At 44.6% G+C, this 20109-nt stretch overlaps 1 protein-coding gene across 2 annotated transcripts in view; it reads left to right on the top strand.

Moving 5' to 3' along the window:
* SHISAL1 (shisa like 1) overlaps nt 1-20109 on the top strand; it is a 529020-nt gene that overhangs the window by 146905 nt on the left and 362006 nt on the right. The window contains exon 1 of one of the 2 annotated variants that reach the window (XM_029600116.1): nt 17596-17672. The exons of the other annotated variant lie outside the window; for it this stretch is intronic. The gene's annotated coding sequence lies outside the window, so the exon portion shown is untranslated. Of the gene's footprint in view, nt 1-17595; nt 17673-20109 lie in introns of those variants that run through there. 2 annotated transcript variants of the gene reach the window in all.

Below are 20109 nucleotides of genomic sequence, written 5' to 3' on the forward strand. Positions count from 1 at the left end.
TACTGGGAGACCAGCATCGGCGGTTCTATAATAAGGCAGGGTGAGGCAGCCACTTCAGGCAGCAGAATTTTGAGGCAGCAAAAAATGCCCCCCCTCAGAATGCCACTGTAGCATCTGCCCCACTCTGTTTGCCCCTGCCACGGCTGCCAACCCAGGCTGGAGGCGGCAGAAAAGAAGAGGGTCATTACCACAGGCCGCCACTGGAGCCAGGCTGGCAGCATGGAGGAGGGATGCCACAACCGGAGACCAAGCCGGTGGCGTGGAGGAGGGAGGAGGGATGCCACTGCTGCCACAGAAGGCCAGGCTGGCGGCATGGAGGGAAGAGGGACACCACTGCCACCACTGCCGGAGGCCAGGCCAGCGGCCTGGAGGAGGGACCCTGCCACCGCAGGCTAGGCCAGTGGCATGGAGGAGGGAGAAGAGATGCTGCCGTTGGAGGCCAGGCTGGCGGCGGCTGAAGGGATGAGGGACGCCGCCGCTTACGGAGGCCAGATCGGTGGAGACTGAAGGGAGGTGGGACGGGGGTTGGGTGAGCAGGGGTGGAGTGAGAGGGGGTGGAACAAGGGGGCACTATCTCATCCCTTGCCTCAGGCGGCAGTTTGCTTTGAGCTGCCCCTGGAGAGACCAAGCATCCTAATGGCAGATGAAATTTAATGTGGACAACTGCAAAGTGATTCATATAGGGAAAAATAATCCAAACTATAGTTACACAATGTTAGACTAGATATTAGGAGGCATCACCCAGGAAAGGAATCTAGGCATCATCATGGACAATACATTGAAATCCTTGACTCAGTGTGTGGCAGCAGTCAAAAAAGCAAACAGGAATTATTAGAAAAGGAATGGAGAATAAAACAGAGAATATCACAATATCTCTGTATTGCTGTATGGTATGACCGCTACTAGCATGCTGTATGCAATTTTGGTCATTGCATCTCAAAATATATTGTGGAATTAGAAAAGGTACAGAGGGCAGCCAAATGATAAAGAGGATAGAACGACTCTCCTATAGGAAAGGATAAAGAAGTTATCTTGAAGAAGTCGGCAGAGGGTAGATATGATAAAATCATGAGTGGAGTGGAATGGGTAAATGTGAATCAGTAGTTTAATCTTTCAAGAAATAAATAGACTAAGGGACATGCCAAGAAATTATTAAGTAGCACATTTAAAACAAATTGGAGACAATATTTTTTTACTCAACACATAATTAAGCTGTGGAATTTGTTGCCAAAGAAATAGGTGAAAACTATTAGTGTAGCAAGATTTGAACAAGTTCTTGGAGGAAAGGTCCATTAACCATTATTAACATAGAAACATAGAAACATAGAAATGACGGCATAAGAAGACCAAACGGCCCATCCAGTCTGCCCAGCAAGCTTCACATTTTTTTCTCATACTTATCTGTTTCTCTTAGCTCTTTGGTTCTATTTCCCTTCCACCCCCACCATTAATGTAGAGAGCAGTGATGGAGCTGCAACCAAGTGAAATATCAAGCTTGATTAGTTAGGGGTAGTAGGGGTAGTAACCGCCGCAATAAGCAAGCTACACCCATGTTTATTTGTTTTACCCAGACTGTGTTATTCAGCCCTTATTGGTTGTTTTTCTTCTCCCCTGCCGTTGAAGCAGGGAGCTATGCTGGATATGCGTGTAGTATCAGTTTTTTCTTCTCCCCTGCCGTTGAAGTAGAGAGCTATGCTGGATATGCGTGAAGTATCAGTTTTTCTTCTCCCCTGCGGTTGAAGCAGGATATGCATTGAAAGTGAAGTATCAGGCTTATTTGGTTTGGGGTAGTAACCGCCGTAACAAGCCAGCTACTCCCCGCTTTGTGAGTGCGAATCCTTTTTTCTTCTCCCCTGCCGTTGAAGCAGAGAGCTATGCTGGATATGCGTGAAGTATCAGTTTTTCTTCTCCCCTGCCGTTGAAGCAGAGAGCTATGCGTGAAGTATCAGTTTTTCTTCTCCCCTGCCGTTGAAGCAGAGAGCTATGCTGGATATGTATTGAAAGTGAAGTATCAGGCTTATTTGGTTTGGGGTAGTAACCGCCGTAACAAGCCAGCTACTCCCCACTTTGTGAGTGCGAATCCTTTTTTCCACATTTCCTCTTGCTCTTGTAGCTTAGAGTGATGTTGGAGTCACAGTAACCATGTGTATGTTTATTGAATAAGGGTATTATCTCCAGTCAGTAGCCGTCATTCTGGCGAGCCACCCACTCTTTATTGACGGCCTCTTGATTTTATGGATCCACAGTGTTTATCCCACGCCCCTTTGAAGTCCTTCACAGTTCTGGTCTTCACCACTTCCTTCGGAAGGGCATTCCAGGCATCCACCACCCTCTCCGTGAAGAAATACTTCCTGACATTGGTTCTGAATCTTCCTCCCTGGAGCTTCAAATCGTGACCCCTGGTTCTGCTGATTTTTTTCCTATGGAAAAGGTTTGTCGTTGTCATTGGATCATTAAAACCTTTCAAGTATCTGAAAGTCTGTATCATATCACCTCTGCTCCTCCTTTCCTCCAGGGTGTACATATTTAGATTCTTCAATCTCTCCTCATAAGTCATTTGATGAAGACCTTCCACCTTTTTGGTCACCCTTCTCTGGACCGCCTCCATCTTGTCTTAAGGTAGAGTTGCAGAAATCCACTGCTTATTCTTGGGATAAGCAGCTTGATATCTACCCCTTGGGATCTGCCAGGTAGTTGTGACCTAGATTGGACACTGTTGGAAATAGAATACTAGGCTTAATGGACCTTTAGTCTGACCCAGTATGGCAAGTCTTATGTTCTTATGTAAATTTCCAATGATATTAAATACCATTATATCAATCCAAGTGCTATAACTCACTAATATAACCAACCCAACATTTAGTTCATTACCTTACTGAACTTATCGTCACAACCCCAACTATAATGGAATATTGAAATGCACTTTCCTGTCAATTTATCACCTTTCAGCAAAATTATTGAGCTTAATTCTCTCCCATTAGCAGGAGTATCTGGCATTTAGGAAAGGTTTAAAAATCTTTGCTGTTTTCCAAGGTATGATTTTGCTTTATAGGGTATTTCTTTTTGTTTTGTTTTGAGGTGTGAGGGTATTGTTGAAACCATCATGACTTGTAAGCATGATGGCTCTTTACTGTTCATTACTTTTATCTTTCAGGAGGTTTATTATAATTAGGTATGGGAGGTTTGATAGGCTAAGGAGGAAAGTTAGTGCCTTATTTACCTCTTGTTGATCATCTCTTTTATTTTTGTTTAATTTTATTGCTAGGTATTACTGTTTTATATGTTTTTAATCCTTGATTACACTGGTCTACATTTGAAAAAAACGTTTTCTGCTGACCCTAATTATTTTTGCTGATTTTACCCAAATGAAAGGTGCTGATTCCAAATATGAAGTAAAAAAATATGCAATTTGTCAAATTCTTTCACAAATGACAAATGTTTGATTACTGAAGATAGGTACAGGGACTTCATCGCAGTGAGCAACTGGTCTTTTAGCTGAGGGGAGATTTGGGTACTAGATGGAAGATTTTGTCTTTGTATTCATGCCTGTAATAATTACCAGAAAACAAAATCCACCTATGCAGGTAATACCAAACTTCATATAACCAAAACCCACATACCGCCTATAATCTTAAATAATATAGAGTACATTTTCAAAGGGTTACGCGCGTAAGATATGCACGTAACCCCCGAAAAGCTACCCCAAGCTGCCCCTGCGCGCACCAAGCCTATCTTGCATAGGCTTGGCGGCGTGCACAAGCCCCGGGAAGCGCGTATGTCCTGGGGCTTGCAAAAAGGGGCGGGGCATGGGTGGGGAGGGGGCGGGGAGGGGGTGGGGAGGGGGCATGGCCTGAGCCTCCAGGCACAGTGGCCATTTGCCGCTGTACCCGGGATCACAGGCCGGCCATCGGCCGGTGTGCGTAAGTTACGCCTGCCAGGAGGCACTGGGTTGCGTGAACAAATCTGCGCCCGCACGCAGGTTTTAAAATCTGCCCCTATTTTTTGTATTTTTATTACTTTTGTGTTTTTTCTTTTCTAAACCGTTGCTTATATGTAGTTAAAAAACAAACAAAAAAATGTATTAAGATGTATGGTGGTCGTTTCATAAGCATGAATCAAGGGTACCATCCAGGTTAACCCTGTTCTTTATTTTAATCATGAATGAAACAGTGTCCACCAACTTATTTTTAATTGTTTTTAATTACTTTTTCAAAAATTTAATTGCTTTTTCAAAAATTCACTTCATTATCAATCCTTATAAAAGTTACTTGTTTCAATGTAGCTGAACAGGAACTCCACGGTAGCGCTTGAACCTGACGTGGCCAGGTTTCGAAAACGGATTCTTCTTCAGGGGTAGCCGCTCACCCACGGATCATCTCAGCTCTTGTATCTCCTCTTAACCTTTATCATAATTCCTTTTCTGTGTGTTATTTTCATTTTTAGATAGCTCACTCATGAAGTGCTGCCATTATCCTCTTCCAAAATGGTGAATCTAAGTTCCCATTCACAGCGTCCTCTTTTTAAAGAGACCAAATCATGTGACCTTCTATTGGCGTAAATAGAATCAGAATTAACTCTTAAAGAAATGATGTTAATAAACAATCTGTGAAATAGCCAAATCACAACAGTGATGACCAGTCAACCTGATCATTTAATTCAACCGGATGTTCAGTTTTCAATTTATATATCCAATACTGTTCTCTGTAGTTGAGCAGAGACCTGATATCAGCAAACGGGGCCCTGCTAGTCACTCTCTCCAAAACAGTCTATTTTAGTTCCTCAAAAGTGTGTCCTTGTTCAACAGCACCTCCATTCTGTCTCTACAAGGAGGTCATCATAAATGTGGGTCTTGTACGGTTTGCTACTACCATTGAAGGAGAGGTATGGGTTGATCCAAACACTGGGTGGAAAGTGAAACACACAGAGTCAACAGATTGCACTACAACCAATGTAGTATATACCATTGTATGCACTTGTCCTAAAGTTTACGTTGGGCGCACAAAAAGACCGGTTAAAGTACGAATGATGGAACATAGATCAAGGATTAAGAACAATATATTGTCGGCACCATTGGTCGAGCACTGTATTGAACAAGGACACACTTTTGAGGAATTAATTATACATTTATTAAAATACATTTCTTATATGCACTTATGAAAAGTTGAAATTATTGTGGTTTATACATTTTGTTTAAAAAATCCATTGTTTCTTTTGACAACAGAGGTGGCATATACCTTTGAATAGCACAAGGATAAATATTAAAAAGTGAGCCAATGCTGTCTTTCTAATATTATAAGACTGTTTCTTAAAAATTAAACCCTAATAACAAATTTCTCAAAACCTGCTTTCAGCATTTGAACCACCCTGGTAGCTTCCTGCCAAAATGTTTTCAATATAAGCAAAGTCCGCATATATTATAAAATTAAAGGTGAATTTTAAAAGCCCGGTGAGTGTCAAAACCGGAAGATGCATGTATAGGTTGGGCTGGCACGCACTGAATGGATTTTAAAAGCCACCCATGTATGCATGTATTTACTGCTATGTGCACAAATGAATTTCCAAAAAATGGGCATGGGCATGGTCTGAGCAGGAAATGGGAATTCCTGTATTTCACACTGAAATCACACGCACAGGTGCGTGCCGGGTTCCCCTGCCATGAACCTTTACTTCTGCTATGGATATCATGCAATTAATAAAATAAAGACAAAGAAACAGGTCAGTGGGGTTTTAAGGGTTGGGGCTAACAGGGGAAAAGGGAGGCTATTAAACTAGGGGATTTGGAAGTCCTGTTCCTTACCTAGGCGAACTGGTAATGAACTGGCAAAACCGGTAATGGTGTCATCTCATGTGTCTTTCAAAATTCCCCAACTTGCACAATAGAAGTGGCATTTGCGTGGATAGGTGCACGTCCACTGAAAATTGCATGTACTTGTGCATGTGGTCAGGCTATTTTATAACATGCATGCATATACGACATATGTTATAAAATAGCCACGTCCCTGCGTGTGGGCCAAGAACACATGCACATCTGTGCCCGTGCGCCCCTTTGAAAGTTGCCTTCCTTGTGTGTAAATATTTCCCCTTCTCTAACTCCACTCCCCCAGAATGCCTCTTTCAAAAAAGATAGTTGCGATGGAGAAGGGTGACCAAAATGAAGGGTGACCAAAATGATAAAGGGGATGGAACAGCTCCCCTATAAGGAAAAGCTGAAGAGGATAGGACTGTTCAGCTTGAAGAAGAGATGGCTGAGGGGGGATATGATAGAGGTATTTGAAATCATGAGAGGTCTTGAACAAGTAGATGTGAATCGGTTATTTACACTTTCGGATAATAGAAGGACCATGAAGTTAGCAAGTAGCAAATTTAAGACTAATCAGAGAAAATTATTTTTTACTCAATGCACAATTAAGCTCTGGAATTTGTTGCCAGAGGATGTGGTTAGTGCAGTTAGTGTAGCTGTGTTTAAAAAAGGATTGGAAAAGTTCTTGGAGGAGAAGTCCATTAATTGCTATTAATCAAGTTGATTTAGGGAATAACCACTGCTATTAATTGCATCAGTAGCATGTGATCTTCTTGGTGTTTGGGTAATTGACAGGTTCTTGTGGCCTTGTTTGGCCTCTGTTGGAAACAGGATGCTGGGCTTGATGGACCCTTGGTCTGACCCAGCATGGCATGATCTTATGTTCTTAAAAATATGCACAAAATGACTTTTGTGCATACTTTTATGCGTATAACCCCCAAGGAAATTTAGACCAGCCTCTGTACTTGTACCTCAAGGCAGGATGAAGTAGGATTAAATCTAAGCAATCAACTCCACTAACCCCTGTCCCTCCATGTACCTTATGCTGGTGGTTCTGATCTTGAATTCAAGCAGCAACTTCCACTACAGTACTCCCACTTCAATAATTCTAGGCAGGCAAGCAATAGCAAGAGAGAGGGGACTCAGCTGATTAGCATTCCTGGAAACTCTCCGGATATGTCCCAGAGATTCAGGATTTAGAGACCCAACCCTGGGTCTCCAGGAGAGCACCCAGGATCTCTGGGTCTTAAATAGCCTCCCCATGTAGCTTTTTATGTATTAGAGTAAAGAATTGGCAAGCACTAGGACACAGGGGAGGCAAGCAGGAAGCCAGCAGGGAGAAGTCTCTCAGCCTGCAGCTACTCCCCTGCCTCTCCTTTATGATTGTCTCTGGGTAGCATAAGGAGCAAATCAGCAGTTAAAGGAGGGGAACAAGGACTGTATTCAGGAAAGGCTTTGGTGCCTATCCCGTGTGCTACTTCAGTCCTCACAGTAACTATGCCGGTTAAATGGGTAAAGAAGAAGAGAGAGAGACTGACTGTGTGAGGGCAGTGAGAGGAGAGAGCAAGAAAAGGAGGGGACAAGAATATGTGTGTGTGTGTGTGTGTGTGTGTGAGAGAGAAGGGCAATCAAGAGTTAGTGGGGCAAAGAGTAAGGGTGAGAAGAGAGAGGGGTAAGCATAGGTAAGAGCAAAAAGGGAGATGAGGAAGATAAAGGGGAAAAACAGAAACAAGGTTGGCAGGAGGAGAGGACCCTGGATTGGTTAGGTGTGTGTGGGGGGGGGGGGGGGGGGGAAAGAGGATCCAGGAAGATAACATAGGAAGAAAGGTGAGAAGAATGGAAGATGAGCATGAGAGAAAGAGGAAGCGAAATGTTGAAAGAAGAAAAAGAAGAGGAAAAAGGGGAAAAACAGAAGAGGCTAGAAAAAGGAAGAGAAAGTATTAAACTATCTGCAGCTGAAGGAAGGAGAGAAAGAAGAAAGAGAAAGAACTGAAATAGATGTTATGAGTGCCGTTCTCGGCAGACCCGCGGCATGGTCCTCTCACCTATCTACTATAACTCCATCCACTGGTTCCTACTCACTGGCAGCAGTGGGCCGTCAGCTTCATCCTTGGGCCTCCCCCGGTGCCTCCGGCTCTGCCACAGTCCCAGGTATTCCCGGTCCTGCTTCCTCTTCTCATCAGGCCACCCCGCTGCTACTCACGCCACACCCCTCCCTAGGCGCGCACTCGCACACCATTGACTCTTTAGTAGGGACCGCAGCAGGAACCTAGCTGCTGCCCCAGATGATGACATCAACCCAATCTCAGTATTTAAGCTCAGGCTCCGCTCCCTAGCATTGCCTTTGCAACAGGTCCCCTCGCTGGTCGAGTACTAGGGATGTGCAGAGGGACGCCATACGTTGTATTCGGGATTCGTATTTGTCAGGGGACAGATACGTTGCATTCGGCAAGGGGGCCCCCGATACGTTCATGTGTTAATTCTTATTCGTTTCCCGGCTAAAATTGAATTAACTACAATCCCCCACCCTCCTGACCCCCTCAAGACTTACCAAAACTCCCTGGTGGCCCAGTGGGAGGTCCGGGAGCCATCTCCTGCACTCACGCCCTTGGCTGCCGGTATTCAAAATGGCGCCGATAGACTTTGACCTTACTATGTCACAGGGGCTACCGGTGCCATTGGCCGGCCCCTGTCAAATGGTAGGAGCAATGGATAGCCGGCACCATCTTGTGCTCCTACCATGTAACAGGGGCTGACCAATGGCACCGGTAGCCCCTGTAACATAGTAAGGGCAAAGGCTATCGGTGCCATTTTGATTACTGGCAGCTGATGGCCCGAGTGCAGGAGGTCGCTCCCGGACCCCCGCTGGACTTTTGGCAAGTCTTGTGGGGGTCAGGAGGGTCCCCCAAGACTTGCCAAAAGCCCCTGGTGGTCCAGCGGGAGTCTGGGAGCGATCTCCTGCACTCGGGCCATCGGCTGCCAGTAATCAAAATGGCGCTGATAGCCTTTGCCCTTACTATGTCACAAGGGCTACCGGTGCCATTGGTCAGCCCCTGTCACATGGTAGGAGCACAAGATGGTGCAGGCCATCCAGTGCTCCTACCATGTGACAGGGTCCGGCCAATGGCACGGATACCGTCACATGGTAAGGGCAAAGGGCCATCGGTGCCATTTTGATTAGTGGCAGCCGATGGCTCGGGAGCAGGAGATCACTCCAGGGACCCCCACTGGACCACCAGGTACCTGTAAAAAGTTTTTGGGGGGGGTTCGGGAGGGTGGGGGAAGCTAAGATATTAGTTTTAAAGGGTCGGGGTGGGTTTTTTGTTTATCGGCTCGGGCGCAGCCGATAAACAAAACCTCGATCGGGCCCGATGAAAAAAAAAAAAACATGTGAATCGGAACCGGAATCCGAACCGATTCCGGTTCCGATTCACATCTCTATTGCACACTACATTTAACAGCTATACTAAAAAAAACAAAATCCTAGATATTTTATTGTTGAAAATGATACAGGAGAAAGATAACATTCTTTAATTTCAATAAATGCTTATAAAATATTAAATGTTATTTTTTCATTATTTAATGTTATTTTTTCACAAAAATTTTAATCTTTGCTTACTGCATCAGTGAGAAATCTGGGACTGATATGCATATGGAGCACACAGTTTTTCGATACAGGCCAAAATCTCATGCATTTCACTGTCAACCTCAGAAAGTTCTGACCTCTTCTGGAGTTTATGCAGAGCAGTGTTAGGAAATCTCCTTTTTCAACTCACCATACAAAAAATATATTCAAATTCTGATATCCCCTCAATAACAGTACTTCAAAATCCCTTCCCTGCCAGCCACTTTGTGAAATAACATGAAAACCTGATAACAAGACATTTAGATATTATATAGCACACCAGACATACCAGGAGAGTACTAACTCCCACGACCTTAAAGGCGATAACCTTACCTATGAAAAAGCAAGACTGCAAATATAGAACACAGTGGGGCGGATTTTAAGAGCCCTGCTCGCCGGTGCGCCTATGTTCAATAGGCCTACCGGCGCGCGCAGAGCCCCGGGACTCGCGTAAGTCCCGGGGTTTTCTGAGGGGGGCGTGTCGGGGGTGTGTCGGGGCGGGGCCCAGCAGCGTGCTGTTTTCAGGGCGGGACATGACGTTTCGGGGGCGGGCCCGGGGGCGTGGTTTCGGCCCTGGGCGGTCCGGGGGCGTGGCCACACCCTCCGGAACCGCCCCCAGGTCACGTCTAGGCGCGCCAGCAGCCCGCTGGCGCGCGGGGATTTACTTCTCCCTCTTGGAGGCGTAAATCCCCCAACAAAGGTAGGGGGGGTTTAGACAGGGCCGGGGCGGTGGGTTAGGTAGAGGAAGGGAGGGGAAGGTGAGGGGAGGGTGTTAGCGAATTCCCTCCGAGGCCACTCCGATTTCGGAGCGGCCTTGGAGGGAACGGAGGTAGGCTGCGCGGTCGGCGCGCGCCGGCTACACGAAATTGGTAGCCTTGCGCGCGCCGATCCAGGATTTTAGCGGATACGCGCGGCTACGCGCGTATCTACTAAAATCCCGCGTACTTTTGTTTGCGCATGATGCGCCTACAAAAGTACGCGAGGGCGCCCTTTTTGTAAATCTACCCCAGTACACTTACTACTGGAAAAACAAAGAAAGCCAGACTGCTCTGGATTCCTACACAGCATCTACATCCTAGTTGAAGATTCCCCTCACCTTTATCAAACATGCAGAATGTAGACTGACTCTAACCTAAAAGAGAATAAAAGACCATAAATTATAAACAAGTTATAAACAAGCATACAGAGAAAAACAAACTCCAAGAAAGGGGGGGTGCGCCATGATGGCAGGGCAGGATACAGCATGCCTACAACATTTCTGGCTTGGATTGGTGGTGTCAGTGATTGCCAGGGTTGAGGGAAAAGCAGCAACAGGGAGTGGTGATGCGGAATTTAAGTACCAGCTCCTTACTCTGCACTCTCCTCAAGCAACAAACACATGTGGCTGTAATAGAAAGCATAGGCTTGCTATGTCAAATTTTTGGTGTCACACCTTCCACCCTTTGGTGACACACCAATGTGTCCCGACACACTGGTTGAGAACCACTGCCTTAGAGGGTGGGGGAAGAAACTAAAAAGTCTTTAGTGCAAACACCATTCGTATCCCCCCTCCCCCATGCTAATCTCGGTGAGCCTAATTCAAATGTTCCTGGGTATGCTGATTAGTAGGCAGGAGCAGTAGCAAGAAGATAGGGGAAGAAACAGTGACATCTCTAAAAGTATTTGGGAGGCAATAGGGGTTACATTAGGAGGGAAGGTAGCTAAAGAAACATTTCCACACATCATATGCACCCCTTTCCCATGGCGTCCTATCTTTTCTAGGGATGTGAATTGTGTGATCGATCGTCTTAACGATCGATTTTGGCTGGGGGGGAGGGAAATCTGATCGTCATGGTTTTTTTTGTTAAAAAATTGTAAAAAATCGTAAATCGGGGGAGGGTGGGAAAACCGGCAAGCCAAAACAACCCTGGACTTTTGGCAAGTCTTGTGGGGGTCAGGAGCCCCCCCCAAGTTGGCCAAAAGTCCCTGGGGGTCCAGCGGGGGTCCGGGAGCGATCTCCTGCACTCGTGACGTCGGGTGATAGGAACCAAAATGGCGCCGGCGCTACCTTTGCCCTGTCATATGGTAAGGGCAAAGGGCCACCGGTGCCATTTCTATTAACGCAGCCATGGCCCGAGAACGGGAGATCGCGCCGGGACCCCCCCACTGGACCCCAGGTAATTTAAAACATTTTGGGGGGTTCGGGAAGGTGGGGGATTTGTTTTAAAGGGTCGGGGTGGGTTTTAGGGTTGTTTTGGTGTGCCGGTTTTCCCGCCCTCCCCCCTCCCCCGATTTATGATTTTTTGATGATAAATCAGGGGAATTGCTATTGTATCGCGGCTCTAATGATTTTTGACGATTTAAAATATATCTGACGATTGTTTTAAATCGTCAAAAAACGATTCACATCCCTAATCTTTTCTGTGTGCAACACTAGTGTATACCTTTCTGTGATATTGTTATACATGATGCTAGGGCCACAACATGGGATTTTGTTCTTCATCATCAGCCCTGCAAATTGCAAAGTAAAGATTAACAACATGCAGACAGTTTCAGGCAGGAATATTATTCCATTCCTAATTGGCTATAAAGACATTACAACAAAAATACCTCGGGGCCTTCTATGCCAGTTTCAGCATCTCAGGAGAGCTACCATTAAAATTATTTGAGATCACCATTCAACCAATTCTCCTAAATTGTGGTAATCTGGGGTGGAACAGAGCCACAATATAAACCCAGCACCTTTGGTTCTGTAAACTAATCTCCGTAGAATCTCCCACAGCCCTTTCTCATCCAACAAAGAGTTGAAAGTGGAACAATGATATTTGTTCTTGCCAAAAGAATTCAAATGTTGGAATCGCCTCAGTAACAGTAGCATAGACTTCTTACACTGGCAGACACTTTGTGAAATGCAAAACCCGGCAAAAAACCTCCCAAAAAACCCCCGGCTCAACACGCGATTGGACGCATGCCCATAACCCCCAATGCAAAACAGGGATTAGCACGTCTAAAATGTGCGTCCAATCAAGCCCATTGCTAATAGCGCTGATCACAATTAAAGTACATGTAGATAAGGCTATTAGCTAATCCCCGTGATGCAAAAAATTTCCCGTGTGGCCAATATACTCTTGCAAAGTGGCAAATTTTACGTCAGTCTGGGGTTGATGTAAAGGTCTGCCGCACTCCGGGGCTTATTGTAAAAACCCCAAATTCCTGCTTTCAGTGATCCCTCCTGTTAGTATGATCGTGATACTAAGTAGGAGGGACCACAGAAAGCAGAATCAGTTAAGGAAAAATATTTGTAAAAAAATATGGGCAACCAATATACACCTACAATATGGGCAACCAATATACACCTACAATAGACACAGTCCATACATGGTGCTGGACCATGTATATTGTGAATGTATATTGTGCCGGTAGTGGGAGAAAATGGATGCTCATACTGAGAGTCTGTTTCCTAACCCGCACTGACAGCCACCCTTCCTGGGTGCCTGATGCCGAGGAGGCGCTAGGGGCGCACAATTTCCTCTAGCACCTCCTTTTTACCGTGGAAGGTAATTTAAATATTAAATCATGTGCCTGGGAGAGGTGGATCGGCGCGCATTAGGAGAGTGGGCGCTCGATCATGAGCACCCATTTTACGCACGTTGATATTGCATTGGCTTGATAGGTGCCTAATTTTAAGAGCTAGGCACCTATACTTTCAAATTTAAAAATTTCCATGGTCATAAAATACAAGATTCAAAATATGGGTGGGGACAGGGGTGGGGGCAGTGTGGGAGAAGAAATTTAGGAGCTCAGTGCTGAATAAATAAAGCACCTAAATGTATCCCAATAGCTGTACTAACTTTAAGCTTCTTAAATTAAGCCATCTATAATTATATTCAGGCACCTATATTCAGTATTTACAGTGCTTCAAATGATTGACTATAGCCACCTTAGGGCCTTAATAACTAAGCATTTTTCCCCATAGACACAAAATGGGAGAAAACCTTTAGTGAATAACCCCCTAAATTTGTCTTCTAATTAATAATTACTCTTTCGGATAGTAGAAAGACTAGGGGGCACTCCATGAAGTTAGCATGGGGCACATTTAAAACTAATCGGAGAAAGTTCTTTTTTACTCAACGCACAATTAGACTCTGGAATTTGTTTGCCGGAGGATGTGGTTAGTGCAGTTAATATAGCTGTGTTTAAAAAAGGATTGGATAAGTTCTTGGAGGAGAAGTCCATTACCTGCTATTAAGTTCACTTAGAGAATAGCCACTGCCATTAGCAATGGTTACATGGAATAGACTTAGTTTTTGGGGTACTTGCCAGGTTCTTATGGCCTAGATTGGCCACTGTTGGAAACAGGATGCTGGGCTTGATGGACCCTTGGTCTGACCCAGTATGGCATTTTCTTATGTTCTTATGTTCTTAAGGTTGAAGATATGGCAGCTGAGATTCAATGCCAAGAAGTGCAGAGTCAAGCATATGGGGTGTGGAAATCCGAAAGAAATGTATTTGATGGGGGTGAAGGGCTGATGTGCACGGAGCAGGAGAGAGACCTTGGGGTGATAGTGTCTAACGATCTGAAGTTGGCGAAACAATGTGACACGGCGATAGCTAAAGCCAGAAGAATGCAGGGCTGCATAGAGAGAGGAATATCGAGTAAGAAAAGGGAAGTGATTATTCCCTTGTACAGATCCCTGGTGAGGCCTCACCTGGAGTACTGTGCTCAGTCTGGAGACTGTATCTTTGAAGGAGAGACAGGATGGAGTTGGTCCAGAGAAGGGTGACCAAAAAGGTGGATGGTCTTCATTGAATGACTTATGAGGAGAGACTGAAGAATCTAAATATGTATACCCTGGAGGAAAAGAGGAACAGGGGTGATATGATACAGACTTTCAGATACCTGAAAGGTTTTAATGATCCAAAGTCAATGACAAACCTTTTCCGTTGGACAAAAATCAGCAGAACCAGGGGTCACGATTTAAAACTCCAGCGAGGAAGACTCAGAACCAATGTCAGGAAGTAGTTCTTCACGGAGAGGGTGGTAGATGCCTGGAATGCCCTTCTGGGAGGAAGTGGTGAAGACTAAAACTGAAGGATTGCAAAGGGGCGTGGAATAAACATGCGGATCCATAAAGTCTAGAAGATGTCAATGAAGTGAAGAGGCATGGGGGTGGCTTGCGGGAATGACGATTACTACCTGGTGATTAATACCCTTATTCAACAAACATACACATGGTTAATGCGACTCCAACATTGCTCTATGCTTCAACGGCAAGAGGAAATGTAGAAGAAAGGATTTGCCATTCACAAATAAGCGGAGGAGTAGCTTGCTTGTTGCCGTGGTTACTACCCCAAACCAAATAAGCCTGATACTTCAATTTCAATGCATATCCAGCGTAGCTCTCTGCTTCAATGGCAGTGGGGGGAATGAAGATAAGAGGATTTACATCCAGACAACAAACCAACAAGGACTGAATTGCATAGTCTGGTTAAACAAAATAAGCATGGGAGTAGCTTGCTTGATGCGGCAGTTACTACCTCAAATCAATTAAGCCTGATACTTCACTTTGAATACATATCCAGCACTGGGAGTAGCTTGCTTGTTGCAGCAGTTACTACCCAAATCAATTAAGCCTGAGACTTCACTTTGAATACATATCTAGCACAGCCCACTGCTTTAACGGCAGGGGGAATGAAGAAAAGATGATTTATATTAAGACAACAACTAACAAGGACTGAATTGCACAAGCTGGGTAAACAAATAAGCATGGGAGTAGCTTGCTTATTGCGGCGGTTACTAACCCTAACCAATTAAACTTGATACTTCACTTTAATGCAGATCCAGCACTGCTTTCTACATCAATGGCGGGGGTGGAAGGAATTTAGAAACATAAAATTACCAATAGAGCCCTGAGCTCAGAGGTCAGAGTAACAGATAAGTATGAGAAAAATAAGTGTGAAAGCTTGCTGGAAAGATTGGATGGGCCATTTGGTCTTCTTCTGCCATCATTTCTATGTTTCTATAAGGCATCTTAAATCAGGCACTATGCCCTCTTTTGAAAATCGGGCTCTCAACACATACATAGCAAACCTGCTACTCCTAATCAGGAATGCGAATGACTCCCAGGACTCACAACAACCATGCTACCTATGAAAAGGCAGCACTTCAATTATTATATGAGACCTAGGACACCAAAACACCTCCCATTAGGAAAACAGAACAAGATGAACTGATACACAGAACCTGTATGCAAGCAAAATCTCTCAACTCAGTCACACATGATGCAGAACACAGATAGAACCATACCAAATAAAGAATAAGCAACCACAAATTTGAAATGTGCCGACAGAAAATTAAATGGGATCCCCATGAAAGTCAGACACTACATGCAGTGCATTGCTGGAGAAACAACAGAAATGTATTTACTCCTCTATTGAATAAAGTACAAAGATATAAGATATGCACATTGCCAAAGCTGACATATTCCAATCAGTAAAGTGAAAATAAAATGTTTTTTCTATTTTTATTGTCTGTACATTTTATTGGTCCTGGCCTCTTGTTCTCAGCTTTCCTCTTATCTATCTTCTTCTGACTGCTTTTTAAGGGTCTCTTGTTCATTTTCTGTTTCTTTTCTTTCCTTCTGTCTTCTTCACTTCCTCCCCTACATCTGTCTCTAATACTGATTTTTCCCCATGCCCTGCAACTCTCTGTTTCCCCCTACCAAGCATCCCCCTTCTTCCCACTCCCTCTGTTCAACTCTGCCCAGCTTCTGCCCTGTCAAGGATCTTCCCTTTTCTCCCCACTTCCCAAAATGTCCCATCACTCTTTACCCCCACCTCCTGCCTACTACACCCCAATACTTTTTCCCCCTGATTCTGCCCATCCCTTTCTCAGTACCCTCTGCCCAGTATTTCCCTTCCCTCCATCTCCCAGCATCTCCCATCACTCTCTTCCACCCCTGCGCAGTATTTCTCAACACTTTCACAGTACCATCCACTATTCCCCCCCCCCCCCTTTCCTAGCATCTCCCATTACTATCTCTTCTGCCCTGCTGCCTCTTTCAGCATGGACTTGCTGTTACCTAGGAAACCTATGCAAGGGATGATGTCGCTGCAGGGTCTGAGCATGTACCAACTCACAGACAGCCCTGTGCTTGCTTCTTTTTTTACTGCTTCTTCAGTTACAGCATAGCTTTTCTGCAAGCACCATTCGCCTTGAGTTCTGACACTGTCATGGAGGATAAAGGGGATGGAAATAGGGTGGCAAAGAGGTTACAAGCCATTTTTTTAGCAGGGGCACTTGTCACACCTTGCACTTCCATGGTGATGTCACTTAAAAGAAGAGTAAGTGTTGCTCTCCTCATCAACTAGGACTGCAAAACGACTGTTGGGGGGGGGGGGGGGGGAGGAGTGTACTCACCAAGGATGATCAGATTGGCTGCAGGAAGCAGGAGAGGTGAAAGGCAAATTAGCTCATGCTGAGCTTATTGGGTGCAGAAAACTAGGAATAGCACTTGGAAGGCATCCATCCCCGTAGGCAGGTGGCTTTGAAGATAATTGAGCTCTACCACAGCCAGAGACCCGAGGCCAGATGTAAACCTTTAGTGGGTCATATTTTGGAAAACCTTGATATACATTCCTTCAGACCCTTTGAAGAACACTTATTTACCTTTCTACCTGCAACAATGGAACAACCTTGAGGTAGAGGGTTTCATATGTTTATTTAAATACACAGTTTGTGCCATCTCTTTTCTTATCACACATCAGTAACAAGGCATGCAACAGAATTCACAGATGAACAAAAATCTGACAGCGATCATGATGTAAATAGTTCTGGAATGTCCCCTTAGAACTAGATGGAGATCACCAACTCATTTTATATAGGTCATCTTTTTAAGTCCCCAATGACCTGAGCAGAACTGGTGACCTAGATATGAAAGGTTCTGTAGTGCTGTGACAATTCCTTTGAGCTTTTGTAGTTATAAAATCCAATGTTAATTCTGAAAAATCAGCACACCAAAAGCTGCAACCAAAACCTACTACCACTGTTCTGAATTAACATATAGCCCCCCAAAACAAAGGAGAACAATAAACTATGTGATATCAGCTATGATACAGTTTGTTTAATTATGACATCAACATAAATGAATGTATTGCCTTATTGGTCCAATGAAGCATAGTATTCAGGTGCAGGGGATGTGCTATTTCATTACCATAACAAAGGAAGTCTGGTAATTACTGACCACTCCCAGGTTCAATATGTTAAGGGTGAGTTTTTTTTTTTATATATATATATATACAGCTGTTCAAGATTTTATTAGCTTATTATATGGCATTAGGTGCAATTGATGGCATTAGGTTATTACAGAAATGCTAGTTATCACTAGCTGTACCAGCTAAAGTCTCCCAGCAGGACATAGGTATAGACGATTTTTGCACACAATCTTGTCAACTAGAATGTTCACAGCATAATAATGGGTCTGAGATGAGGCAGGAAATCATTCAGGTTTGTTTTGTTACTTTCATTAGTGATAGTCTACTAAGCAAAGAAAGTTCCCTAAAGCATATAAAATTGGTTTACAGCTTGTCAGTGTCTATGCACTCTGTATCTGAGCTCAGGTCAAGTTGCTTCTATAACTGTAAGAAATTTGTTTTAAAAATATTTGAGTCCAATGAAGTTTCACATCAACTGAAGTCATACCACTAGCCTTTCTATTATATAAGTTAAAGGGACAACCATTAGTTTAGTTTTATTTATTTATTTTATTTATTTAAAGCTTTTTTTATACCGGCATTCATGATAAAATCACATCATGCTGGTTTACAGGAAACAGGGGAGTGATAACATTGAACGAAAAACTGGTGATTATAGGTAGATATAAAAAGTTACAATAAAACAAGGGAAAATTGAACTTGGGTGAGAAGAAGAGTTTAAAATATATGTCCAATAATTTCCTTATTGTAAAATACTGGTATAATTCAAAAATATCATCAAAAACAAGCTAAATCAAAATTTAAAGCTGAATATTTTCTAGACTAGAAAAAGCCAAAACAATATAGTTTTGAGGATTTTTCTTGCCAGGGGACATGGTCAAGGCATCTAGCATAGCTGGGTTGAAAAAGGATTTGGACAAGTTCCTGGTTGAAAAGTCCGTAAACAATTATTAGCCAAGTGGACTCAGGAAAACCTCTCTCTTATCCCTGGTAGTAAGCCACAAGGAATTGGATCTACTCTTTTGGGATCTGTCAGGCACTTCCTAATGATCCAGACTGACCACTGTGGGAGACAGAATGCTAGGTACAGTGGACATTTTGTCTGACCCAGCATGGTACATCTTATGTTCCTAGGTTAAACATTCATATGACCAATGACTGGATTAATACCTGTACTACCTGAGCAGACTGAGTCCCTTACCAAATAGGATACGCCATTCATAAGAGGATCTGCCATTGCAAGTGAGGGATAGTCTTATCTGTTCTTCAGCAGCAGCTCCAGAAAGTTTTGTATGGGAAGGCATAGAGGGGGCACACTGAATTTCATGCTGAGCAAGCACCAAGTGCCTTTCACTCCAACTAATTAAAGTGGTCCAACCATACCACTTATATATTTAGAAATAAGTACATAACATTTGCCATACTTGATGTACCAAAACTCTATCAAGCTGGGTATCCTGTTTCCAGCAGTAGCCAATTCAGATCACAAATACCTGTCAAGATCCCAAGGAGTAGATAGATTTCATGCCACTTATCCCAGGGATAAGAAATGGCTGTTACGCCTGTCCGGTTGCAGATGGCTGCGACCACGACTACTCACCTCCTTCTTTGCTTCTCTGTCTCCATGGGGTAGATTGGCTGCCTCTGCTAGCTACCAATGATTGGCCTGCCGCTCCCAGGCCTCCTGGGTCGACATGGATGCCGCCGACCGTCATCTTGCCACTAAGTTCCTCTAGGCGCGCACACGCACACACAGGCCAGTCTTATCCACATCATGGTGGGAACCTTGGGGGCATCCCCTCCCGATGATGTCACCCCCCCCCCTCGGATATTTAACTTGCTGGCCTGACCTAAGGATGACTTGTGAAAGAGACCCATCCTTGCTAACTCTGCCTAGCTTCCTGAGGACCCTGTGTTCCAATTCCTGATTCCAGTGTGGACGTCTCAGGTACCCGCTCCTCGGGGGCCTCTCTCTCGTCCTGGCTATTCGCTCCTCGGAGGGCCTATCGCCTGGAATCCTGCCTGCACCATTACCTGGGGCTTCCCTGGAACCCACTCTGCTCTCTTGTGAATACTCCACGCTGCGGACCACTTCTGCTCTACCAAGTGTCTCCTTGGATGTTACCCTGCGCTGCGGGCCATTACCATCCTATGGAGAACTCCTTCGGAGAAACTCGCTCTACAGACCTTTACCATCCTATTGAGGACCTTACTGGCAGACCCCGCCTTGCAGACCGCAACCAGCTCTCTACCGATGACCCTCACCGGTGTACCCCGCTATTGGGCCAATTACCATCTTTACCAAGGGCCTCGTCTATGCACCTCACTCTGTGGACCGCTGTCATCTCCACTGAGGATCCCACCATCATACCCTGCTCTGTGGGCCAGTATCATCTCTACCAAGGACATTCCTGGTGTACCCCGTGCTGCGGGTCACTACCATCAGTACAGGAGACCTCTCTGGAGTACATAATCCATGGACCACTATCAA

Source organism: Rhinatrema bivittatum, chromosome 4 (genome assembly GCF_901001135.1).
Source record: "Rhinatrema bivittatum chromosome 4, aRhiBiv1.1, whole genome shotgun sequence".
Taxonomy (NCBI): domain Eukaryota; kingdom Metazoa; phylum Chordata; class Amphibia; order Gymnophiona; family Rhinatrematidae; genus Rhinatrema; species Rhinatrema bivittatum.